Source organism: Microtus oregoni, unplaced genomic scaffold (assembly GCF_018167655.1).
Source record: "Microtus oregoni isolate MIOR12 unplaced genomic scaffold, Mior012 000082F_ref0000272, whole genome shotgun sequence".
NCBI lineage: Eukaryota > Metazoa > Chordata > Mammalia > Rodentia > Cricetidae > Microtus > Microtus oregoni.
The window spans coordinates 6,024,132-6,051,508 of NW_024544542.1; the positions used below are offsets into that span (position 1 = coordinate 6,024,132).

A 27,377-nucleotide genomic window follows, 5' to 3' on the forward strand; every position below is an offset into this window, starting at 1 on the left:
AATAATAACCACTTTCATTGGCTTCTAAATTTCAGCATTACAAGCAAACAAAACATGGTGGCAAGTTCAGTTACTTTACAATCATTTGGGTATGGTGTTAGATAAATCATAATGTTAGATGACCCATCAATTAAAAGAATAGATACATTTGAAAATTTACTAATGCGCCTTATTAAAGTGCAGGTAATTTAATCTGTGACTATTACTTTGGGGACCATTTTCTTTCAAACCAACACATTACTGATGGGGGAGAATCTTCTGGCTTGTGTTAATTTCATTGGTTAAATAAAGAGACTGCCTAGGCCCTTTAATAGGACATAAAATTAGGTAGGCGGAGTAAACAGAACAGAATGCTGGGAGAAAGAAGCTAAGTCAAGGAGTCTCCATGATTCTCCTACCGGACACAGATGCAGGTTAAGATCTTCCCTGGTAAGACACCTCGTGATATTACAGGGATATTAGAAATGGGTTAGATCGATATGTAAGAGCTAGCCAATAAGAGGCTGGAACTAATGGGCCAGGCAGTGTTTAAAAGAATACAGTTTCCATGGAATTATTTCAGGTATAAAGCTATCCGTGCGGGAGGCTGGGTGGCGGGACACAGCCCCGCTGCTCTTATTACAACATTACACCTTGTCAATGTTATAGTTTTGCCCAAATATTAATAAACTCTAATGCTGACATATATATACACATACATACATACATATATATATATATATGTGTGTGTGTGTGTGTGTGTGTGTGTGTGTGTGTGTATGTGTGTATGATTTTCTCAGAAATGGCTGGCAAGTCTGACAGCTTGGAATTGAGCACAAAGATCTACATTGTAGGGGAAGAAAGCCAACTCCTATAGGTTGTGCTCTGACCTTCAAATGCATGTATTGACACATATATGTGATTAAACATGAGTCAGTTATTAATAAAACAAAAAAATTTAACTGGTAACATCATCATTAACTAATTATAACATTAATGGCATCTTGTACTTTATAGAAAGCACAAATTTAACCAAATATTCTGCATCCTTATTTCTTAAATGAAAAAGATTATGAGTTTATTTTACTGTGAAATTATAAATAGATTTATTTCAGACACCATAGTTATTTATTAATCATTCATAAAATACACTTGATCATTTTTTTCTAATTTTCATAATATAGTTACAAAGGCCTATTGCAGGTAGTCTGATCAGAAATAAGGATATTTTTTTTCCTTCTAAAGCAGCTGTTTTTTGAAACAACTGTGCACTCGGCGTTATTTTTCTGATTTATAGTCTTTGAGCCAGCTTCCTGAACTATAAGCTGTATAGTTAATGAATACCTTATACTCAAAGTGTCCCACCCTTGTTTTAATTTCTGCCAATCTCCTTATAAATTGTGAGAATTGTGAGTTTTGAACAAGAAAAGAAGTCTCCTACACTTCCTGGTCATCCTGCAGGGGCTATATTGCCTGACACCACCTCTCTCTTCCTATCCCACCCACCTTACATTCAGAACCCACCCCAATGTATTCCTCCCTCCCTCCCCTCTTTGGTGGCATAGCATCTCCCAGCTCAGCCTGCTTGGGCGCTGGGACAGAACCTGAATCGGTTCCCATCTGGGCACCAGGAGAGCCATGATTGGGGTGAGTGCAGCGGCAGCCGGGAACAGGGAACTAAGACTTTCCTCATCCCTCCTACACTTCCTGCTCATCCTGCAGGGGCTATACTGCCAGATACTTCTTCTCCCTTCCTATCCCACCCAGCTTACATCCAGAACCCCCACCCCCCATCTCCCTCCCTCCCTCTCCTCTTTGGTGGCATAGTATCTCCCAGCTCAGCCGGCTCGGGCTCTGGGACAGAATCAGGAAGGCAAAAGGGTTCTTAATGTCAATGGGCTCAACTCACCTATAAAAAGGCACAGGCTAAGAGATTGGATATGAAAACAGTATTCAACATTCTGCTGTTTACAAGAAACACACCTAAACCACAAAGACAGGCACCTACTCAGAGTAAAGGCCTGGGAAAAGGCTTATCAAGCAGGTGTGGCCATACTAATTTCTAACAAAGTTGACTTCAAACTGTAATCAATCAGAAGAGATGGAGAGGAACATTTTTTTCTTTTTTCTTTTTTTTTATTGAGAAAAGGAGAAAAAAAAAAACCAAGTTTCCACCTCCTCCCAGACGCCCATTTCCCTCCCCCTCCTCCCATCCTTCTCCTCCTCCCCCCACTCCTTTCCCCCTCCCTCTCCAGTCCAAAGAGCAGTCAGGGTTTTCTGCCCTGTGGTAAGACCTAGGAACTCCCCCCCTCCGTCCATATCTAGGAAGGTGAACATCCAAACTGGCTAGGCTCCCGCAAAGCCATCACATTACATAGGATCAAAACCCCGTGCCATTGTCCTTTGTGTCTCATCAGCCCTCATGGTTCGCCATGTTCAGAGAGTCTGGTTTTATCCCATGTTTTTCAGTCACAGTCCAGCTGGTCTTGCTGAGCTACCAATAGATCAGCTCCACTGTCTCAGTGGGTGGGTGCATCCCTCGTGGTCCCGACTTCTTTGCTCATGTTCTCCCCACTTCTGCTCCTCATTGGGACCTTGGGAGCTCAGTCCAGTGCTCCAGTGTGGGTCTCTGTGGAGGTCGGGCCTTGGGAAAACAGGAGGATTGGGATAAAGGAAGGTTGGACAGGGGAGCACGAAACCACAATTCTTAGTTAAGGGAGCCACTTTAGGGTTGGCAAGAGACCTGACCCTAGAGGGGCTCCCACGTGCCCAAGCCGAGGTCCCCAGTTAGTTCCTTGGACAGTTGAGGATAGGACCTGAAATGACCCTATCCTAGAGCAATACTGACGAATATCTTGCATATCACCATAGAACCTTCATCTGGTGATGGATGGAGATAGAGACAGAGACCCACACTGGAGAGGAACATTTTATACTCATAACAGGAACAATTCATCAGGATGAAGTCTCAGACCTGAATATCTATGCCCCTAATATAAAAGCAACAACGTACATAAAAGAAACATTACTAAAACTCAAGGCAGCCATCAAACCGCACACACTAATAGTAGGAGACTTCAACATGCCTCTCTCACCAATGGACAGGTCAATCAGACAGAAACCTAACAGAGAAATTAGAGAATTAATGGAGGTAATGAATCAATTGGACTTAACAGATATCTATAGAATATTCCACCCAAATAGGAAAGAATATACATTCTTCTCTGCAGTTCATGGAACCTTCTCGAAAATTAACCACATACTCGGTAACAAAGCAAACTTCCACAGTTACAAAAAAATATTAGTAACCACCTGTGTCTTATCAGATCACCATGGATTAAAGTTAAAATTCAACAACAGTGCTACCCCCAGAAAGCCTACAAACTCATGGAAACTGAACAGTCAACTACTGAACCACACCTGGATTAAGGAAGAAATAAAGAAAGAAATTAAAGTCTTCCTTGAATTCAATGAAAATAAAGAAACAACATACTCAAACTTATGGAACACTATGAAAGCAGTCCAAAGAGGAAAGTTCATAGCACTAATGCCCACTTTAAGATAACAGAGAAAGCTCACATTGGAGACTTAACAACCCACCTGAAAGCTCTTGAAAAAAAAAAAAAGAAGCAGACTCACTTAAAAGGAGAAGAAGATTGGAAATAAACTGAGGGTTGAAATCAACTAAATAGAAAGACAGAAAACAATCCAAAGAATCAATGAAACAAAATGCAGGTTCCTGGAGAAAATCAACAAGATTGATAAGCCCCTATCCAAACTAATCAAACGGCAGAGAGAGAATACACAAATTAATAAGATCAGAAATAAAAAGGGGGACATAACCACAGACACAGAGGAAATTCAGAGAATCATTAGATCTTACTACAAAAGCCTGTATGCCACAAAACTGGAAAATACAAAAGAAATGGACACTTTTTTTCGATAAATACCATATACCAAAGTTAAACCAGGATCAAGTGAACAATCTAAATAGACCTGTTAGTCACGAAGAATTAGAAGCTGTTATCAAAAACCTCCCTACCAAAAAAAGCGCAGGACCAGATGGTTTCAATGCAGAATTTTACCAGAACTTCCAAGAAGACCTAATACCTATACTCCTTAATGTATTCCACAATATAGAAATAGAAGAGTCATCACCAAATTCCTTTTATGAAGCTACAGTTACTCTGATACCAAAACCACACAAAGACTCAACCAGGAAAGAGAATGACAAGCCAAACTCACTCATAAACTTCGACGCAAAAATCCTCAACAAAATACTGGCAAACTGAATCCAAGAACACATCCGAAAAATTATCCATTATGATCAAGTAGGCTTCATCCCAGAGATGCAGGGCTGGTTCAACATACGAAAATCTATCAATGTAATCCATCCTATAAATAAACTGAAAGAAAAAAAACATATGATCATATCATTAGATGCTGAAAAAGCATTTGAAAAAATTCAACATCCCTTTATGATAAAAGTCTTGGAGAGATTAGGGATACAAGGGTCATACCTAAATATAATAAAAGCTATTTACAGCAGGCCGACAGCTAACATCAAATTAAATGGAGAGAAACTCAAAGCCAACCCGCTAAACTCAGGAACACGACAAGGCTGTCCACTCTCGCCATACCTCTTCAATATATCTATCACCATGCACAAAACTTAAGTCCAAATGGATTAAAGACCTCAATAACAGTCCAAACGCACTGAACCTGATAGAAGAGAAAGTGGGGTCTTTAAGACATTTGGACTTGAGTTTTGTGCATGGTGATAGATATGGGTCTATTTTCATTCTTCTACAGGTTGACATCCAGTTGTGCCAGCACCATTTGTTGAAGATGCTTTCTTTCTTCCATTGTATACTTTTAGCTCCTTTATCAAAAATGAGGTGTTTATAGGTTTGTGGGTTAAAAGCCGGGTCTTCTATACAATTCCATTGGTCGACTTCTCTGTTTTTATGCCAGTACCACACTGTTTTCATTACTGTAGCTCTGTAATAGAGTTTGAAGTCAGGGATGGTAATGCCTCCAGAAGATCCTTTATTGTATAGGATTGTTTTGGCTATCCTGGGTTTTTTGTTTTTCCATATAAAGTTGATTATTGTCCTCTCAAGATCTGTGAAGAATTTTGATGGGATCTTGATGGGGATTGCAGCCCGAACACACTGAACCTGATAGAAGAGAAAGTGGGAAATACCCTACAACAGATGGGCACAGGAGATCGCTTCCTATGTATAACCCCAGAAGCACAGACATTAAGGGAAACATTGAATAAATGGTACCTCCTGAGACTGAGAAGCTTCTGTAAAGCAAAGGACACTGTCACTAAGACACAAAGGCAACCTACTGACTGGGAGAAGATCTTCACCAACCCCACAACAGACAAAGGTCTGTTCTCCAAAATATATAGAGAACTCAAGAAACTAGACTTTAAAATGATAAGTAACCCAATTAAAAAATGGGGCAGTGAACTGAACAGAGAATTCTCAACAGAAGAAGTTCAAATGGCCAAAAGAAACTTAAGGTTGGGCTCAACTTCCTTAGCAATCAGGGAAATGCAAATCAAAACAACTTTGAGATATCATCTTACACCTGTCAGAATGGCTAAAGTCAAAAACACCAAGGATAGCCTTTGCTGGAGAGGCTGGGGAGGAAGGGGTACCCTCATTCATTGCTGGTGGGATTGCAATCTTGTGCAACCACTGTGGAAGTCAGTGTTTCGGTGTCTTAGGAAATTCGGGATCAACCTACCCCTGGACCCAGCAATACCACTCTTGGGAATATACCCAAGAGATGCCGTATCATATGACAAAAGCATTTGTTCAACTATGTTCATAGCACTATTATTTGTAATAGCCAGAACCTGGAAACAACCTAGATGCCCTTCAATGGAAGAATGGATGAAGAAAGTATGGAATATATACACATTAGAGTACTACGCTGCGGTAAAAAAACAATGACTTCTTGAATTTTGCATGCAAATGAATGGAAATAGAAAACACTATCCTGAGTGAGGTATCCCAGACCCAAAAAGATGAACATGGGATGTTCTCACTCATAATTGCTTTCTAGCCATAAATAAGGGTCAAGGAGTCTACAATAGGTGAATCTAAAGAAGCTAAGTAAGAAGGTGAACCAAAGGAAAAACATATAGTTATCCTCTTGGCTAAGGGAAGTAGACATTATTACTGGGGAGAAAATTGGAATCTTGGGGCTGGGGTGGGATGTGGGTAAGGGGAGATGGGGAGAGAAAAGTTAGAAGGGAAGGAGGGGCAGCCTTGGTGAAACAGGAGGATTGGGATAAAGGAAGGTTGGACAGGGGAGCACGGAACCACAATTCTTAGTTAAGCGAGCCACTTTAGGGTTGGCAAGAGACTTGAACCTAGAGTGGCTCCCAGGAGCCCAAGGCAATGTCCCCAGTTAGTTCCTTGGGCAGCTGAGGATAGGGAACCTGAAATGACCCTATCCTATACTAATACTGACGAATATCTTGCATATCACCATAGAACCTTCATCTGGAGATGGATGGAGATAGAGACAGAGACCCACACTGGAACACTGGACTGAGCTCCCAAGGTCCCAATGAGGAGCAGAAGGTGGGAGAACATGAGCAAAGAAGTCGGGACTACGATCTATTGGGAGCTCACCAAGGCCAGCTGGACTGTGACTGAAAATGCATGGGATAAAACTGGACTCTCTGAACTTGGCTAACAATGAGGGCTGATGAGACACAAAGGACAATGGCACGGGGTTTTGATCCTGCTTAATGTACTGGCTTGGTGGGAGCCTAGCCAGTTTGGATGTTCACCTTCCTAGATATGGATGGACGGGGGAGGACCTAGGACTTACCACAGGGCTGAAAACCCTGACTGCTCTTTGGACTGGAGAGGGATGGGGAAAGCAGTGGGGGGAGGGGGAAAAGGGTGGGAGGAGGGGGAGAAGGTTGGGAGGAGGGGGAGAAGGTTGGGAGGAGGGGGAGGGAGATGGGAGGCTGGGAGGAGGTGGAAACTTGTTTTTTTTTCTCCTTTTCTCAATAAAAAATAAATAAAAAATAAATAAAAAAGAAGAGAAAGTGGGAAGTACTCGACAACACATGGGCACAGGAGACCGCATCCTATGTATAACCCCAGCAGCACAGACATTAAGGGCCTCGTTGAATAAATGGGACCTCCTGAGACTGAGAAGCTTCTGTAAATCAAAGGATACTGTCACTAAGACAGAAAGGCAACCCACCTCCTGGGAGATCTTCACCAACCCCGCAACTGACAAAAGTCTGATATCCAAAATATATAAAGATCTCAAGAAACCAGACCGTAAAAGGCAAATCATCCCAATTATAAATGGGGCACTGTGCTGAACAGAGAATTCTCAACAGAAGAAGTTCAAATGGTCAAAAGACACTTAAGGTCATGCTCAACCTCCTTAGCAATCAGGGAAATGCAAATAAAACAACTTTCAGATATTATCTTACACCTGTCAGAATGACTAAAATAAAAAACACCAATGATAGCCTTTGCTGGAGCGGTGGTGGAGAAAGGGGTACACTCATCCATTACTGGTGGGAATGCAAACTTGTGCAACCGCTTTGGAAAGCAGTCTTTCGGTTTCTCTGGAAATTTGGGATCAACTTACCCCTGGACCCAGCAATACCACTCTTGGGAATGTACCCAACAGAGGCGTTATCATACAACAAAGGTATATGTTCTACTATGTTCATAGCAGCATTATTTGTAATAGCCAGAACCTGGAAACAGCCTAGATGTCCTTCAATGGAAGAATGGATGAAGAAAGTATGGAATATATACATATTAGAGTACTACTCAGCAGTAAAAAGCAAGAACTTCTTGAATTTTGCATGCAAATGGATGGAAATAGAAAACACTATCTTTTTGGGTCTGAGTGAGGTAAGCCAGACCCAAAAAGATGAACATGGGATGTACTCACTCATATTTGGTTTCTAGCCATAAACAAAGGACATTGAGCCTATAATTAGTGATCCTAGAGAAGCTAAATAAGAAGGAGTACCCAAAGAAAAACATATAGTTCTCCTCCTGAATATTAACCTTCATCAGGCGATGAAAGGAGACAGAGGCAGAGACCCACATTGGAGCACTGGAGTACAACCCCAAGGTCCAAATCAGGAGCAGAAGGAGAGAAAGCATGAGCAAGGAATTCAGGACCACGAGGGGTGTACCCACACACTGAGACAATGGGGATGTTCTGTCGGGAACTCACCAAGGCCAGCTGGCCCGGGTCTGAAAAAGCATGGGTTAAAAACGGACTCGCTGAACATAGTGGACAATGAGGATACTGAGAACTCAAGAACAATGGCAATGGGTTTTTGATCCTACTGCACGTACTGGCTTTGTGGGAGCCTAGGCAGTTTGGATGTTCACCTTACTAGACCTGGATGGAGGTGGGTGGTCCTTGGACTTCCCACAGGTCAGGGAACCCTGATTGCTCTTTGGGCTGACTTATTTAGGGGAGGAGAAGGGAAATGGGAGGTGGTGACGGGGAAGAGACAGAAATCTTTAATAAATAAATAAATTTAAAAAATTAAAGAAAAAATCTATCAATGTAACCCACCATATAAATAAACTGAAGGAAAAAAAAGAATTAATTACTGATAAGCAATCTTGTTTTGAATGAGTTCATTTCCATAGTCTCTCCACTCCATGTTTTCCTGGTATTTCTTTTGATTTTATTTTACTTTTTAAAACTTATTTATTTTCCATCCTGACTGCAGCTTTCCCTCCCTTTTCACTTCCTAATTTCTCCCCAATCTTCTCTTGCACCCCTAATCCATTCCTCTTCTGTTTTATTCAGAGAATGGTGGGTCTCCTATGGGTAGTAATAAAACATGGCATATCAAGTTGCAAGACTAAGCACCTCCCCTGTGTTAAGGGTGGGCAAAACAACACAGAAAGGCGAATACGATCTCATAAACCAGCAAAAGAGTCTATGTTAGCCCCTGCTCCCACCGTTGGGAGACCCACAATAAGACCTACACAAAGCTACACATCTGGTATATAAGGTGCCCTTGCACAGTCCACTGAACAAAAGCAAGCCTCTCCAGCAATTCTCTAGTCTAGAATGGACTCTACCTTGAGATCTTCCTGCCTGCCCTCCCAGTCTGGGATTACAAGATAGGCCGCTTATGGTTTTAAGTAGAAATATTTTATTATAGCTCAATGGCACTTTTCAAGATCTTACTTTATTTTAAGCAATGGCTTATTTAAAGTGAAAAAAAAAAAGATGCTTCATGGGTTCGGTTTCTCTTTTCTTTGTTTATTAAAAATAGATCCTATGTTCTGAGTATCCTAACTTCAAATATAGACATTAAATGCCTCTCTTTTAAAAAATCTTCTGCTGATATTGAAAATACATATTTGTTAAAGGCAGTTTCTGTAGAACCACTGTCTAGTTCTCATTATAACTTCATTCTACCCGTGTTTTCTCTATGACTGTAGCAATCAGATGACACAAAGGGTATGCTGTAGCTCTGCCCTGCTTCAAAGAGTAGGCTTCTTCTAAATTGTTATGTGGGTTCTATGCCACATAAGTATACTTATATCTTCATCCTATATCTATTTGCCCAAATTCATGTGCCTACTTTTTACTACTCTAGAAGACAATGGTGCCAGTAAATAAGGCATACTACTAAAGCCTCATGCAATAGACAACGTTATCCAGAACATCAGGCATCATACTCTGAAGGTTAAGAGAGTCATATGAGTAAATTATACAATCACAAGGATAGGCCCAATGTAGCAAGAACATATTTTCCTATAGAGGTATATAAGCAAATAGCTGTTGTCAGCTGTAATAAATAATCTGAAACAAACTCACTCCTTTCTGCTACACTTGTAAGGAGCACAAAACACATTTCAAGAATAAATCTGTTTTGAAGAAACTGAGGTTCATCATATGATCACTGTCTTTCTTGAGGTTTTCTCACAAGCACTCAGAATCTCCTTATAGCGCTCCATTATTTGACTATTTTACAATAGCTGCAAAATGTACATATAAATATAACTGCATAAATATCAAAATATATGCTGTATATGATTTCCTACATTTTTCTGTATGCAGTGAATATATATATATATATATATATATACAGTTGTGTTCAATATTTTCTAATTTTATAAAATGTAAGAAGCATTGCCATGCCTTACTTTTTTTAAAAAAAGAACATTTTGACAGGAGAGATGGTAAGTGGTTAAAACCATTTATTATACTTACCTATTTCTCAGCAAGGACGAGACATCTTCTATGAGACTATGTTTCCTAGAAAATAAGAGTGAACTTTTGTCTATGTTACTCAACAAGGTGGTTGCCTAAATAAGATGTGAGCAAAGACAGCACCGATGAATATGGTATCTTGAAAGTTGAAAATACCACTCCTAGTTAAAGAACTATGTGTAACTAAGTACTGGTGAAAGAAGGAAAATTCTCTTGTCTGGGAATGAGCCCCATAATTGGTCATCCAATACTATGTCATCAGTCCTGTAATCAATCATGTGTGTGTGTGTGTGTGTGTGTGTGTGTGTGTGTGTGTGTGTGTATAGGGGTAAGTATATATACATATATATGCATATATGTGCACATATGTGTATATACATATATGATTGAGAAGAGTGATGTGAGCACATGGAATGAGATAGGGAGTGTAAATGAAAATGGAATTACTTCATTTGTTTACTCTTAAAATTACAATTTAATTGTGTTTCTTCCTTTCATTTTTTTCTTCCAAAGTTTTACTTATACCCCACCCTTCAGTTTCTTTTCCTATTAATTGGTGCTATATACGTATATGTATTTATGTATACATATGTATTACTAAATATAACCTGTTATGTCCACAAAATGTTCTATGTATTTGTGTTTTCAAAACTCTCCACTTACAGATATTTTCATTTATCAAATAATTACCTAGTTTTTACCTTATTCTAATTATTAAAGTAATTTTTTAGAAAGATGTCTGGATGCAAACAGTCAAGTAATTTAACAGAAAACTTTAGGCCAAATGACTTTTAAGAAAAGTTAAGGTTAGAGATTTGGGCTACTAAGTTTTCCAAACCCATGCTATCAACATTTCTTCCACTTAATATATAATACCCAGGAAAGTAGCAGGCAAATATGATTTACAAGTTAACTCCTTTCAGAAACATTCACACTATCTCAGGACAATGAGGCTAACATGTAGTTTAGCTTCTTTACCATGTTCAATTATGTATGTATTGTGCTTTGAGTGCAAACCTACCAAACATCCCATTGTTAACACACAATTTTATTTTAGGAGTGATCTTTACAAGCAGCATATAAAGAACAGCCTGAAGAAATTTGTTTCAGATTGACAAACATTTCCTTCCCCTGAAAGTCATTGTTTTCAGATAGTGACTTTTAATGAGAGCATCTATGTTTATGCTAAATTACCTGCAATGCCAACTGAAGTGGCACAGGGAACTCGCCATTAGGAAGACCGATTTTCCCTCCGTGTATTGCTTTCCAGTAGAGATAACCTTCACATTAATTGAAGAAGAAAAAAATGAGTGAAATTGAAATGAACACTGATTATTCCAAGTGAGGCAGGAGAGCTGTACCTCATCACTGAAATGGCATTATTACCACCTGAAAAGACAGCCCAGTAACTCTCAAAACAAGCTACTCATATGGCTTAGGTTAGGTTTTCCCTTTTCTCAAACTTTTTGCCTTGTAGGCAAAAAAATTATGAAGGAGAAAATGCTTTTATTTCTTTTTTCCTATGGTCAACATATATTTTTAGAATAATCAAGCACAATCAAAATAATCTGACAGAATTTTTAACTATATGTGGTTCTAAAGTGACAATGTAAATTTTGCTAAGTATAAACAGGTGATCATTTGTATTATCCATTCTTTTTTATATACCTTTTAGAATTTTTTTCTGACTAAATAATTTTAGCTTTAAGTTTCTTGACTTCATGACTACAACTTTTTCTATAATTCGCCTCAAACTTTCTTTCCACATTTTCCCCTGTAAGCTCCATGTGAGACAGGTGAGAGGAAGCCTCTAGAGCACAATATAGTCCAGTTTACATGTTTTTCAAATATAATACTTTCATTTACTTGTTTTAATTACATTTTTAATAATGATATTCTCTCTTTATAGGTCTAAGTAAGCAATTTCATGTGCACTTCAGTGGTCTATTTATTTATTTTTTATTCTGTTTCACTGGCACAGTGTTTTGAATGTGAAATATCCCCACAGGCTCATGTACTTGAATACTTGGTTCCCAAGTAGTGGTGTTACTTTGGAGATTATGGAGCCTTAAAAAAGAGACGTAGTTGGTGGTTCATGAGCTGTGGTGTCCTTGAAGTTCATGCACACCATCGTTTATGAGCTTTCTGCTTCCTGACACAGTAAGTTGTTAAGTGCTGGAATTCCATGCATCCTCCACCGAGGACCGAGAAGATCCAGTCTCCATACATATCCCCTCTATGAGACTGAACTATGTGGAATCATGAACCCAAATCCTTCCTTCAAATCACTTTTCTCACATATTTGTCACAATTATTAGAAAAGTTAATAATAGAAATGTTTCCATCTACCATTCATAATCCTTTCTTTCCTTATAGGCCACCATTTCTTTAACAATACCAGTAATATTAACAGGTTTTCTTTGTTCAGATTATGTAAATTTCATTGCTGGGTTTTGCCTTCATTAATGACTTTGAGAATCACTGCTGCCACCTGGGCTGACCCTGGCTTTCTGATCCTACATATAGTGTTCTTACAGCATATTCCTGAATACCTCATTATTTTAACTGTGGTTTTCAAAATCATATAGTCTATAACCATATGTTTATTTTGTACACATGGAGTGGGAATGTGTAAGGTACTCTAAGCTAGCACACAATATACTTATCCCTACTTACCAACTTTCTCTCAGTGTTTGTCGACTACAACTTTTGACTCATACTCTGTGAGTTCCAAAAAGTGATGAGAAATACGATGATAACTATAAATACATGTGTTAACATATGGCTTAGTCTGAACTCAAAAAATTAATAGAAATTAAATTTACATAGGAATAAAAATTGCAGCAATTATTATGAGATCAAATTTCACTAAATATTAGAAAACGCATTGTGATGTGACTAGATTAGACTTTTAAAGAAATTAGAAAACAATTCTTTGATGCAACTGTAATGGGAGAGCATTCTCACTAGCTCTACAGATGGTCATGGATTGAATAGCTAGTGCCTCTGATGGTTGGAAAACGAGAATTTACCAAGATGACAGGCTTTATTTTTCATGAGACAGACAGTGTATATACAAATGTAGCTGTCAACATGGGAGAAAGCTGATGATAAAACACAAAACCTCGATGAATGATGAATAAGTAAATGAAATAATAATATATAAATAAAAACACATATATCAGCATCTGATGTCAGCAAATTATTTATAGAAGTCAAAGATTATGTGCAGAAGATTTATATGATTCTGATTCTCAGTCTTTGCCTCTGAATGCCATCCATGTCTTATCATCATGGATAAGATGACAATGGTAACAAGATTCCCTAATAAAAGTCTATGTTATAAGATTCCTTAAGGCATAGAAGAACAAACTACTGAGTCATATAAATTTGTAACTTGGGAGTTTTTGCTTTGCAAATTTAGGGGCACTGGTGTTCTCTAAAAATAAATTTGGTACTATATTTCTAAAACTATTCATAATAAAAATGTAATTTTTAAAATTAAAATTATGTTTGAAAATTATCCTGTTATTGAATATTAAGAGACATCTATCCACATATATATGTAGATATAGATGATATAGATATATATGTATAGAGAGATAGCTATAAATATATATACATATATTTAGCCTATTACAGATATATATATACTCTAATATATATATATATATATATATAACTTTATAAATGTGTGTGTGCCTTTGTGTGTATAACTTTTAGTTATTTTCCAGTGAAATAATGCCAAATGACAAGAGGATCTTCATTATATAGTGTTCCAGATAGTCACTTAAATGATACCTTACCCTAAAAAACAGTGTTTTTCATTAAATATATAGAAATAGAGTAATAATTTTATAAGCAATTAGAAATGTTTAACAGCTTTGAAGATTTCAGGAAACAGAAGAATAAAGAACTGTAGGTGCTCTCCACTGTCATCGTGTATCTACCAGTCCTTTAGTACTTAGGTTTGGTTTTAGCCTCTAAACCTCTTTCCATCTGAGCACCATGAACCTTCTTTGCACTTTCTCAGTGCTTTCTTTTTGTTTTCTGTGAACCATTAACGCATCCAGATTGTCTCCAATAAAGCATAGAGCATAACAGCTATTCATTGTTAATCACTACTTTTCCGTACCTTTTCTTTGACCTGAACTGTATATGAGTGTTTAGTTTCTATGTCTAAATCTCTCACTTAGGGTCTAGAAATTCTGACCTATCAGTGATACATTATTGTAGCATGCTATTACCCTTTAGAAGCATTATTAGAAATTTGAAAAATGGATACTTAGAATTAAGTTACTAGGGAACAAAATGAAAGCTAATTTTACTTTCTAAAGATAATTAAGCATTAGTGTATTCATACATGAATATTCAACCATGGGCAATTATCACTCAAGTGAAACATCTGAATGTAAATCTTCAGTTTTCACAAAACTTTCAGAGTGATTTTGACGAAGAGTTTTTCTCTTTATAATATGTGAAGAAAACTTTATGTGTGACTGGTAGTGTAAACGTAGGTAACTACTAGAGTTGGACAGGCCATGGATCTTAGAGGAGAACACAGTACTATCATTTCTTTAAAACAATGTGATTTTAAAATGTTTTTTTTTTATACTTGTCTTTAAACTGACAGATAAGTGTAGCTTTCACACTTCTCAATGAAACATTTATGCAACAGATAGAAGATACAACAACAATCTAACTGATTAAAATGCAAATAATAAAGGACAGTAGGCCATCCATCCCAATCGGTATATCTTTAATGAAACTCCCACTCCAAAGGCCCAGGGAACATCATTGAACAGAAGCCAGAAGAAAAGGAGTCCTACTGCATGATAGTGTCTTCTGCATATCATATGAAAGCCATATCTCCAAAATCTCAACAATATTGTTGTCTAAATAATACCTGAATAATGACAATACAGGATAGTATGACATCAGGTTTGACTGGGAACGCTTCACAACTCCCTGCACCCAGATGAAGAACTGCAAAAATTAATCAGTGTATTTGTTGCTGATGGCAGAATCAGTGCTCTTCAGGGACAGAAACTGATGGGTTATTCAATCCCAACTGGTCAGACCTAAGCACATGTACGTAAGGAACACTACATGGACTCAGAGGAAATGTGTGCATGTGCATGTGTGTGTGTGTGATGTATAACAACAGTACTTCTAAAAGAAGGAGTCAAGGACTTAAGAAGGAGGGAAACAGATAGTGGGGTAGAAATGTTGTAAAAACAATACTAGTATATAAAGCGCTCATGATAAAGAATAAACAATGCAAAATTCTTCAAAAATATCTCATTAATCATCAAAAATATCCAATAAATTCTCCAAAATTGAAGAGATAAAAAATAGAAAATATAGGAACTTTACACATTTTTCTGTAATTCATAGTTTAGAGGATTCATTTCAGACTCTACATAGTTTCATATATTTTATATCAATATTAATGGTATATACAAACTATAAATTATGAATTGTTAAAATTTGATATATACTATTATAGATTAAAATGAAATAAATTTTAGGGAGATATGTTTAAGCCACTTTCTGTAAAAAAATGTTTACTTATTGATCATGTATTTTAACATGAAAAAATAATAGAAAGTATCACATCCTGGTATTAGACTGTGCAATATCATACAAAATAGGAATTTGATGATAATCCTTTTTTCAGAAAATAGACAGAGGAAGAAAATCTCAGATTTATCTAAATTGTGAGGTACCTGTTATAGTATTTTCTTAAAATAATTGTGGATCTCTAAAATAATATTTCAAAAATTAAATTCTCTTAAGGAAACATTTTTTATTCAAAATTATTTTAAAGGTGCATTTTATTTTTTTATGTACATCTATGTCTACAAGGGGTTTTGTGAACACATTAGTGAATTTATGTGAAAAATCCAGAAGAGGGCATAGGGTTCTCTAGAGGTGGCCTTTGGAGGTTGTAAGGCACCACATGTAAGTTTGGGAAACAGTGGTTGAGGAGTACTGGGTTTTCTTCCATAGGATTATGGTTCTAATCTCTCACCCACCTCTCCAGCCCCTGTAATGACAATTTTTCCAATAATTCTCAGCACTCATACCATACTAATCTTTTTTTTTCTTTTTTTTTTTCTAAGACAGGGTATCTCTGTGTCACAGCCTGGCTTTCCTAGACCTACCTCTTGCATTACTATGATACCTTAAGGTTCACTAGAGCTGAATTACATTAACATTAGGGAGATATTTCCTATATTCATCTAATTACTATTTTAACCCTAACTCTAACCCTGTTTACTTTATGCAGATAGGTCTTCACTATTGGTGGATGTTTAGTTGAGAACATTAAAAGAATCTCTGAATCTAAGATGTGAATATGTCTTGTAATTACTTCCCAATAATGTATATTCGCTTAACATTATAGAAAATAGCTTAGATAACAATATCAACAAAGATGATTTATGGTAATTGAAGTGAAATATACTTATTTTCAGGTCTGCTCCCTCCCCACTTATCTGACGCTATGACTGTTCTCCTATGCAGCAATAATTCCTTTTTCAGTTTCTGCAAAAATAAAAATAGGGTTACTTCAAATTCACATATGTAAGATTTAATCTTAAAAGCAATTCCCTTAAAAATGTATTATTTTCCACTAATTTCTTCTAGCACTCAAAATTTTTGAAAAACATATAAATATTGGATACATGAATGAATATTGGATTGAAGACATGCTTCTGCATAGAGCATAAAGATCATATTTAATAAATATTACTTCCTTTTACTTTATTCAGATTAGTGCCAAATTTTAGGTGTCAATCATACAATTAGTCTATTTAGACTAGAACTGAACTTGACCAAGCTTACTTGCTAAAAATGTTACAGTTATTTGTTTTTTTTCATAGAGAATTAAATTTTGACCAACCAAGATTGCATCGCTTCTAAAAATGTGTCCATTCCATCACTCACTCTTGTAGTCTGAGGAATGCACCTTATGATCTGAATCAATACAAGCAGATTTAAAAACTCAAATTAACGAAATAGAAGATTATGGTGAAAATCTTCAATATCTGTGTGTATTCATCTACTTTCTTTTGATTAAATTTACATCATATTTTAAGTAAAAGAGTTTTAAGTAATCTCTTCTTATAAGACATCTGTAAATTTAATATGGTTCAGAAAATGAATTATTCCATATTCTATATGTGACAGAAGCATATTATATAACTTGATATTAGTGGAAATATTCAGAAAATGTAGGAGAATATGTTATAAAGATGGACAGTTGATAAAACATTCTAAACTGAGAAAAAGGTTTAAATATGTGAATTTTAAGGACAAGAAATATCTTGGGAGAATAGGGAAAATGAGAAGTATTAAATGACAAGATAATAAGGTGAGATTAAAGAGTAAAATTAGTAGTGACAGAAATAGAAAATAATAAAGGATTTGAAAATGTGAAAAGAATAAAACAATTATTAAAGTGTCAAAAATAATCGAATAGGATGGTTCCGTATGCTGAATATTGTCTTAATTCCCAAAGAGAATTGCCAGCAATTGTTCTGTTTATCTTGGTAAAGGTTTTTAAATACCAAATTCATTTAAGACTTAAATGCATTAATTTTCTTCCTTTTCTGCACATATTTCAGGAAAAAAAAGAATATCTGCATAGTTAATCCTTTGAAAGCCAATTTAAGAGAATTTTCCTTTGTGACTGTGTGAAGATTTGAAATGCCATATGAATATGAAACAATAAAGCCATTGTTGCCTGTGAAAGATAAGGTATAATTACTTTTTACTTCATTTGTAAAATTGGTAATAAGTTATAATAGAAAATGAAGTACAACATAAATCTCAGAGAATAATTCATAGTTGATGACCAGCAATAAAAAGTTGTAATGAGGATCTCTATATAAATTGGAAATTTATAAATATAATAAACATGAGTAGATGCTTCTGGATATGCATTATTAGCATAAAGTAAACCCATTTTAACTTAAAATTAATGAACATAATATAAAGGAAAATTCTAATAAATCATGTCCTTGGTATATACACAGAGTTCTACATATTTCAATTCACCTGAATATTGGATCACAAAAAGCTGATTCAAATAGACAAGCAGTCTCTCATAAATAATGAAAAGTTAGGCGATTTTGATTTTATATTGGGACATATATTCTTAATCTTATTTGAATTAAAATAGCATGATAATTTTTATAAATATATTGATATATTTTAGATCCATTCGCCAGGTTTGTATTTCTTTTAAATTATTATGTATATGATTATTTAATTAAATAATTATCCATAAATTAAGATAATATACAATGCTAAGTCAAAATTAATGTATTTATATCTTTAATACTATTTTTAATGTTTTGATTTGGTTGATACCTTCTATTTGTTACATTTGCACTAATCAAATACAATGACATGCTCTAATTTTTTGATTATATAAGCAATAAATTGAAATATTTCTTATTTTAGGAGCTAACAAGAAACTGTAAGGTGACCTAATATGGCCCAGTAAGTAGAATAAAATGTATAATAAGAGCACATTTAAAGAATATATTTCTTTATGATGTTTAGAGCAGATTTTTTCCAATTGGTTTTCTGTACTTTCATTGTTCCTGTTCCATATAAACTTGGCTTCCTTCAACTGATTCGCCAGTAACGTACTTTGTTGCCCATGCTTCCTCCTATAGTGCCATGGAGTTTTCTGTCTTTTTTTTTTTTCTTTTTCAGGGAGGGCGTTGAGTAAAATAGGTCAAGTAGTCCAGATTTTTCATGCCTAAACATTCAAAGTAGATGACAAAATCTAGAGGAATCTAGAAGACACCTGTTGCCCTTTAACATTCGGTTACCACTGACATCAGAGTTAACCTTTCTTAAAGGATATAAATAAATGCCAAGGGCCAAACATTCATAATCTTTTATTAAACAATAATAGCCCACAGCCACTTTCAAATGTTTATCTCACCAAACTTTCAGATGTACTTCTGAAATTAGTCATATCTGTTAAATGTTCATTGTTTTACAAAGTACTTTGTTCAAATTCTCCTTAATATTAGAACCAACCCACTGACCTCCTAGCCAAAGCCTGGTATTCTTCTGCACTCTTGTTGCTGTGTGTGGTCACATGACTCTTTACTGCCCATTTAGTCCTAAGTACAAAGACATTTTGCAATTTCCAGGGAGCATTCCCCCATTAGGGAGTATTCTTTAAATTGTGCAGCTATTTCTATTTCTGCTTTTATTAATTTGGCAACCTGATGTAAGAGTGTAAGAGAAAAAAAGAGAATAATTAGTGTACTGTAGGAATATAAAGTTGAGAGGAGATGAAGATTGAGCCCCTTAGCAAAGCATTTCTTCAATGATTTAGGATGAGAAAAACAAACTTGTAATTTTTGCAGATGACTATTATTTTCAATTATCTCTATGAAAGTTGACAAATTCCTATCCATTACTAAGTATGAAGCCTCTTTTTCTAAACGTATTTTGTATCAGGTGAAAACATTAATTCAAGCATTTTATTTAAGTATTTTCTTTACTAATTTTATAACACAGAGGGCTAATACTTCAAAAGGTCAATGGAGAAGAATATGCTGGGCTTACACAAAGTTCTGTTAATCTTTTATTGATCTAAGAGCAATATTGTATATTCAAGATTTTGTAACATGTAAAATGTAACATGCAAATGTTTCAGAGTCCTGATGACAATGCTATTCTCAAAATAAACTATATGCTTTGACTATAATCTAGAAAATATAATCTCAGAATAAATTTCCTATATTTAAATTGAAAGAATATGGATGTTCATACAGTGGTTCAAATACAATAGAACTTTTTATTTTAAGAAGGATGTTTTCTTCTTTTTGCAATGTCAGAAAGGATATTTTGATTATTTCATGTGACAAATATTTTTGTTCACATTAATCACTTAAGAAATCTAAATAAATATGCGCAGAGAAATTTGGTAATGGAAAACAATTACTTTGCTATTAGGTTTACTTTACTAAATTCTCCCATCACAGAGATACACTGCTAAATATTGAAAGAAAGAGCACATAATGGTAGTCAATTACCAAATAAGGCTTCAGCCTTTTCTATTCTTTAATAATAGTTCTTAGAAATACGAAAATCCTCCATTAGTAAAACCTTAAATTCAAAAATTAACCTAACTTGAAATTTTAACAAATAAACGAAAAACAACAACCATGCTCACACATAAACCGTTTCACTCATAATGACTTAACTGATGTTCAACATTTGAAACATGACATTAGTGATATTTTATTTTTTGAGAATAAAAAAGAAGAGAAAGAGCTTACGAGGCTTGCAAAGGACACTAGAGAAAAGTTAGGGTCTTTACTCTGTTGAGTGACACATTCTCCGTACCATCCTATGAAGGTTTTTCTGCACACCCAATGTGCAGACAACACATTTAACATTTAAAGCTGAAAAAATGTCTCTTGATAATTGAATCAAGAAACTTTTTTTTCTGAAATCATGGAATAATGTTGTGAGATGTACTATCATAAACCATGTGAAGGGGACATAAGTTTATTCTTCTGTCATAGTTATTTTATTACTATGAGAATTTAATACAATGTATTTTAATTAGAACTTCATACATTGTATTTTTGTCAACCTCCCAAGATTTGCAAACTTAATAATCACACAAATGAATGAACCAAAAGAAAGAAAGAAAGGAAGGAAGGAAGAAAGAAAGGAAGGAAGGAAGGAAGAAAGAAAGAAAGAAACAGGTGCTCCCACTTCCCAAAATTTTCAATACCCAAAGTTTCTCAACTAGGTGGACTGCATATATCTTCCTTGTCTCTATATACTGAGGTTTCATCTAGCTGGTTTAATATTGCCCTGGTCTATCGCATACTGTCACAACTGTGAGTTCATATGTGCAATTGATCAGCTATGTCTAAATTACAGTTTCCTTGTGCCTATCCACCACCCCAGCACTTATACTCCTTTTAGTCTGTCTTCCACAATTATTCCTGAGTCTAGATAAAGGAGGTAAAATACAGATGTCCCACTTCGGGTTGGGCCTTCTACAGCCCTGCATCTTGTCGTGTTGTGAGTCTACATGTTTATCACCCCGACTGCAAATAGAAGCTTCTCCAATGAGGACTGACAGAAGCACTAATCTCTGGGTATAAAGTGTTTTAGAATCAAGTGCCCAAACTGACCTTGCCCTGTAGTAAGATTGATGACTGTCTTAAATTTCACCATAGAACCTTTATCCAGCAACTGATGGAGAAAGGACAGAGACCTGCAGTGGAGTTCTGGGCTGAGCTCTGAAAATCCAGTTGAAGAGGAGGAAAAGTGAAAATATGTGCAGAGTTCAAAACCATGATGTGGACACCTACAGAAACAGCTTACCTAAGCTAATAGGAGCTCAGCAACTCCCACCAGAAGGAGCCAGCATAGGACCATTGCTAAACCCTCTGAATGTGAGTGACATTTATTTGGCTAGGGAAGACTGCAGGACCACTGGTAGTGAGACCAGGATTTATCTCTCCTGCTTGTACAGTCTCTTTGGAACCCATTTTCTTTGGATAATGTGCTCAGCCTGGATATAGTGGGGAGAACCTGGGTCATTATTTGGAGCTATGTGTCTTGCCCTCTCTGGGGACTAGATGGAGGGTTGGGTGGGCAAAAGGTAGAGGGAATGGGAGGAGGGGAGGGAGTAGGAATTGGGATTGGTTTGTAAAATGAAAATAGGTAGCTTGTTTTCTTTTAAAAAAATAAAAAAAGAGAATCAAGTTAATGTTAACTCCTTCTAGCATAATATTATTAGTAGGTTCTCCCTTGGGACATATAAGCTGTGCAGACACCACTTCTTGACTACAGTTAATGTTGTCATGTAAGGGTTCCTATGGAGTGAGTCTTAAATCTAATCAGAATATAGCATGTTATTCCCATAAACTAGTGCCACTAGTGCATCAATAGAGGTAGCTTTCCAGGCTCAATAGTTGTTGGAGGTCTCACTGTCAAAGGTGGGTGATTAGATTACTTTTCTCCTTTGCTTATGTGCATCGTACCTACAGTCACGATGCAAGTTAGCCAGTACGGATGAAGTTCCCAGGTCAGTATAGCTTGATTATTATTTCATGACTCAGATATATTCTGTCATCAAATATAGGATCTTACTATCAAATTTTGGGGAACACCTAAGGGTATTGGCAGTCTTCTGTAACTTGGCAGAACTATGGTACCTCACTGGACTAAACTCCAAAAGTAGTAAAGCATTGCTGACATAAGGTATTTATATATGCTACTGAATGATCTCTAGTAGGGGTAGTGTCACCCCATTAATGGGTGTCTTACTTATTGGTCTATTACTATAAAGAAACACATGACAAAGGCAGCTTGTAAGAAAACAATCAACTGAGGTTTTGCTTACAGTTTTGGAGGGTTACATAATGACCATGATGGTGAGGAGCATGATCCCAAGCAGACAGGCAGGCAGGCAGGCAGGCAGGCAGGCAGAGAGAGTGGGTAAGACTGGGTCTGGCAGTGGGATTTTATAAGCTCAAAGCCACTGCTTATGACACAATTTTCCCAACAATGCAACACATAGTAATCCTTCCTATAAAGTCTACCAACTGGGAACCATATATGGAAATATGTGAGAGTGTGGGGATCATTCTCATTCAAACCACCACACAGGGCAACTCCATTTAAACTCTTAATATGTATGTGCAGGTAATTATCTTAGGAAACTTCTACAGTTATGAGTTGTCGTGTGAGTTTTGAAAGCTCTTTAGTGTTCTTCATTGCTCCCTGTCCTCTTCTACCCTGTCCTCACACTCTCTACCCAACTTTAGCCCTTCCTGTTTAATTATTCGGCTTTAATCTTTTATACCACTAAGTTTTATATTCCCTCTTTTAAGAGCCTCCCCAAAGAAAATGAATTTCCTGATCTATATGTATTTCACATGAGACACATTTATGTGAAGACTCAACACTACCATACACAGATGAGAGTAAACATGTGACATTTGTTTGTCTTACTTACCTCACTCACGATTGTTTAAGTCTCCATCCATGTACCCGCAAACTTCATTTTTCTTAATCAGTGAATCTGGAAATGTAAGTAGTTTTTATTTGCTTGGTGTTGTGAATAGAGCAGCAATGAACATGGATGAGCAAGTATTGCTGGAGTAAAAACTTCTGTGCATATATCCAATAGCTGTATCATGTGATAGATCTATTTATAGCTTTTCAAGAAACATTCTCATTCAGTTGTTGTTTCTGTAATTGTTGGAAAATCACACAGACATTTCTATTGAAGATATGACTAAATATTTGCTAAATGTACATGTACTTATTTTAAACTTATCCATTTGAACAGTTGTTAAACTTGTGGAAAGTTCTAAATATATGTATACAGTTTTGCTATTCAAAATATAAAATAAAAGAATAGTAAAATACTTTTGGGACTAGGGAATCGGACTACCTCTGAGACTAGCTTCATTTTCTTCCAGGTTTGCTATCTTTTTCAATTCAGTAGTTTATCCTATGAGAGCATTAAATAATTCACATTTTACTACAATTTTATTGACAAAAAGTTTGAATGAGAATTCTCAGTTTTGCAAGAATGGAATCTAGGTTTTGCATGTGTACAAAGATGGTCTGGGATAAACTGCTTTGTCCATCCATTCACCCATAATCACTGTGTCAATCAGAATTTATGTCATAAACATCTGAAATTGGAAAACTTGTCACTTACCTTTATAGGACCTTATCCTACCGTGTACCTGATTATATTAGAGTATTCAACTAAATGCACAATATCAGAAGCTCATTTTAAATTTGATGAAAGAGTTCAGCCTTGAGGGACATTCTCAAAATTTACATTGCCCATGGATGTAGAAACTGTATAAATATCTGACCAGTATGGTTGTGATTTAGGTTGTCTTTTCTTTTGAGTTGATCCAAAAGAACAAAAACAATATAGTTTGTGACAAGTGACCGGTGAACACTGGACTTGAATTTTAATCATTGTTTTGATATTTTGCCTATTATGTGTGTCATTCAGAACAAATAGCAACTATTATTCCTTTCATGCTTATTCAGCATTCCATATTTATAAGTGAAAACTGTAAGTTAAAAATGAGCCAGATATGCACAGTGTAATTGAATAAAGACTCAGTTGTTACTAAGGTGATAAAACTTTTATCTTATTAGTATGTATGAACTTGAAAAAATTTCCTTGTTCATTGTATTTGTTAAAATTTCATAAAAACTTTAACTATATCGTATAAACAGCAAAGGAAGTCACAATTGTATAATGTCAATTTATTGAAAGATATTAGGAGATGATTTGCTTAAATCAAAAATAAATCAAAGACTAACAAGGGGCCTCAATGTATATTAAACCTTGAACATAAACAGCAAAGGTATATCTTCTGGATACAGTGGAAAAATTAAGAAAATAAAGTCTATGAAACAGCAAGTCTACAAAATTGCTAATTTATTTTGTCATTGCTTCTAAAATATAGATTTTGTTATCTAAAATTTTAATTATTTTAAAATGAGAACACCCGATTCTTCCCTTATCCACTAAGATTGGTGGTCAATGAGAGGATGGAGAGATGACTCAGCAGTTATGAGGAACTGCTTTTTCAGAAGACCTGAGTTTAGATTCTAGTACCAATATTGTGGCTCATGAACATCTGTATCTCCAGTTCCCATAAATCTGATACAGTCTTTTGACTTCTGTGGGAACCAGGCACATATACCATACAAATACATATGTGCAAGCAAATCACTCATGCCTCTAAAATACATTGAGCTAAAAAGAAACTTTAAAAAATATTAGGTACTCGGGAGGCAGAGACAGGCGGATCTCTGTGAGTTCGAGGCCAGCCTGGTCTACAAGAGCTAGTTCCAGGACAGGAACCAAAAGCTATGGAGGAACCTGTCTCGAAAAATCAAAAAAAGAAAATATTAGGTGTCAACTGATCAATTTGTTATTTGCTTCTAAGGTTTTTATTGTCTAGTGAAATATAAGTTACACGTACAAGAAGAAACAAATCAATTGCAATAGCAGCAATTCATTTCTTCATACAATAAGAATTTTCCATTTCAGATTTAGATCTGGACTGTTTTCCTCTAAATCGGTTCATCCTGCTACACTATAATTTTGTGTCATGCTTCACACAACTCTTGAAATTTTAAAGATCATTTTTGTTTAAAGTATAGAATTTCTATATAATGGTTCATCTTTAACACACACCCTAACACAAGCATACAAAAATGTTAAAGACCAAATGGCAATTAGATTAGAATTACGTTTATTCCAATGTTCCAGACTAAATGTTTATTCTAAACTTCACAGCAATGATGCTCCAAAACCATTTACTGAATGAAATACAGTCTCATTCTTGTCGTTGACATTGGCAGTATTAAAACTGTGTTTGCTTATTTGTCTTTCTCTAGCAGAAATGCCTTTTGTGTTTAGGTGAGAAGGCATATGTATTCATACATTCATGGCTGACCTTTTATTGCTCATGATGAGAAGGCTGACCCAGAAAGTCCACAACTGCATTGTTCTACACAACAAAGAAGCAAATAAACAAACAAGCACAAAACAAACAAAATAAAAGCTAAATAGAATTTGACTGGACTGTTTAATAGCTTAGCCTATATTCGTAACTGAATTATGAATTGGAGTAAGAACAAATAAATTACATCTGTATAAAACACAGCTCCATAAATGATATATTCATGAAAGCATAGTAGAAAAAACTCATTGTGTACTAAAACCTCCAAAAAATTAAATGAAAATGTAAAATAAGCAATGTATTAATGATTAAAAGAATTAAAAGGGGGAATCATGTGGAGGTTGGAGTGAAAGCAGACATGAGTGGGTGTCAAAGTGTTTGAGTCTATCTGAAAGTTCATCCTGACTTTCCTAATTGCAAGAGGCATGGTGACTCTGCCTCGTATAATGTGGGTGCTGGGCAAAGAGCTGTTTTCCTTGACCAGTTCTGTGGAGTATAGTACATTGTGGTAGGGGAAGGCATTCTCTTTTTCAAATCAATGTCTTTGACAGTTGTTTGCAACCATGGAGTGTATGGGTCATCACTGGTAGGAAAGATTTACAGAACTTCAACATCACATCACGCATCCTTTTCTGGTTCGTAGTCAGTCAGCTTCCTTTTACCTACACCTCCATTGGTAAGGACTATAATGAGCAGGTGCTGCCATCAATCATCACAGAAATCCTCATGTATGCGGTGGCTGGCTATGATGCTGGAAAATTGATCACCCAGTGAGAGCTGTTCTCTAGGGAGGTAAGAAGTGACCTCACAGATGGAACAGCGACGTTTGGGCTCAACCTGGATGACCTTCAGAAAGCAGTTCAGAGAAGTGGTGGAAGCCCAACAGGTGGCTCAGGAGAAAGTAGACAGGGCCAGATTTGTGGTGGACAGAATGAGCAGCAGAAGAAGGCAGTCATTTTGTCTGCTGAAGGGGATTTCAGACAGCCGAGCTAATTGATCACCAACCCGCTGCCATCATAGGTGATGGCTTCACTGAGCTGTGTGAGCTAAAAGTGGCTGAGGACATTGCATAGCAGCTCTTCTGTTCTGGGCCTATCATCTACCCGCCAGCTGGGCAGTCGGTGTTGCATCCCCAGCAGGGTGCCCCCTTTCCCCACTTGCACCTTCTCAGGGAAATAAAGCCACTGCCAAGATCATTCCTAATGCCACCTTCTATCTGCCGCTACCCAGAAATCACTGTGAAATTTCATTACCGTCTTAGAGTGAAGGAAAGAAAGTAAAAGCATTGCAGAAAATAAATATAAAAAAGAAAGAAAGAAAAGTACTAACAGAAGTAATCAGGAATGCATAAATTTCTTGGAACAAGAAAGTTACAGAAAACCGAACTTTCTTAGGGTCAATTTAATGCAGCCACTGGTCAGAAATTCTCACGTAGAACTTACTCTAAAGTTAAAGACATATGAGACTTATGATAAAGTGAATATCAGTCAGTCATCAATAGTCACATTGTCACATTGTTGATTCAAGCTCTGTCTGCATATCACAGCCCAGTATATATATATATATATATATATATATATATATATATATATATATATGTGTGTGTGTGTGTGTGTGTGTGTGTGTGTGTGT

General features: G+C 36.1%; 1 pseudogene; it reads left to right on the forward strand.

Moving 5' to 3' along the window:
- The window catches only part of LOC121441851, a 43,148-nt pseudogene extending 16,123 nt beyond the window's left edge, over positions 1-27,025 (forward strand).
- Positions 27,026-27,377: the final 352 nt, after the last annotated feature.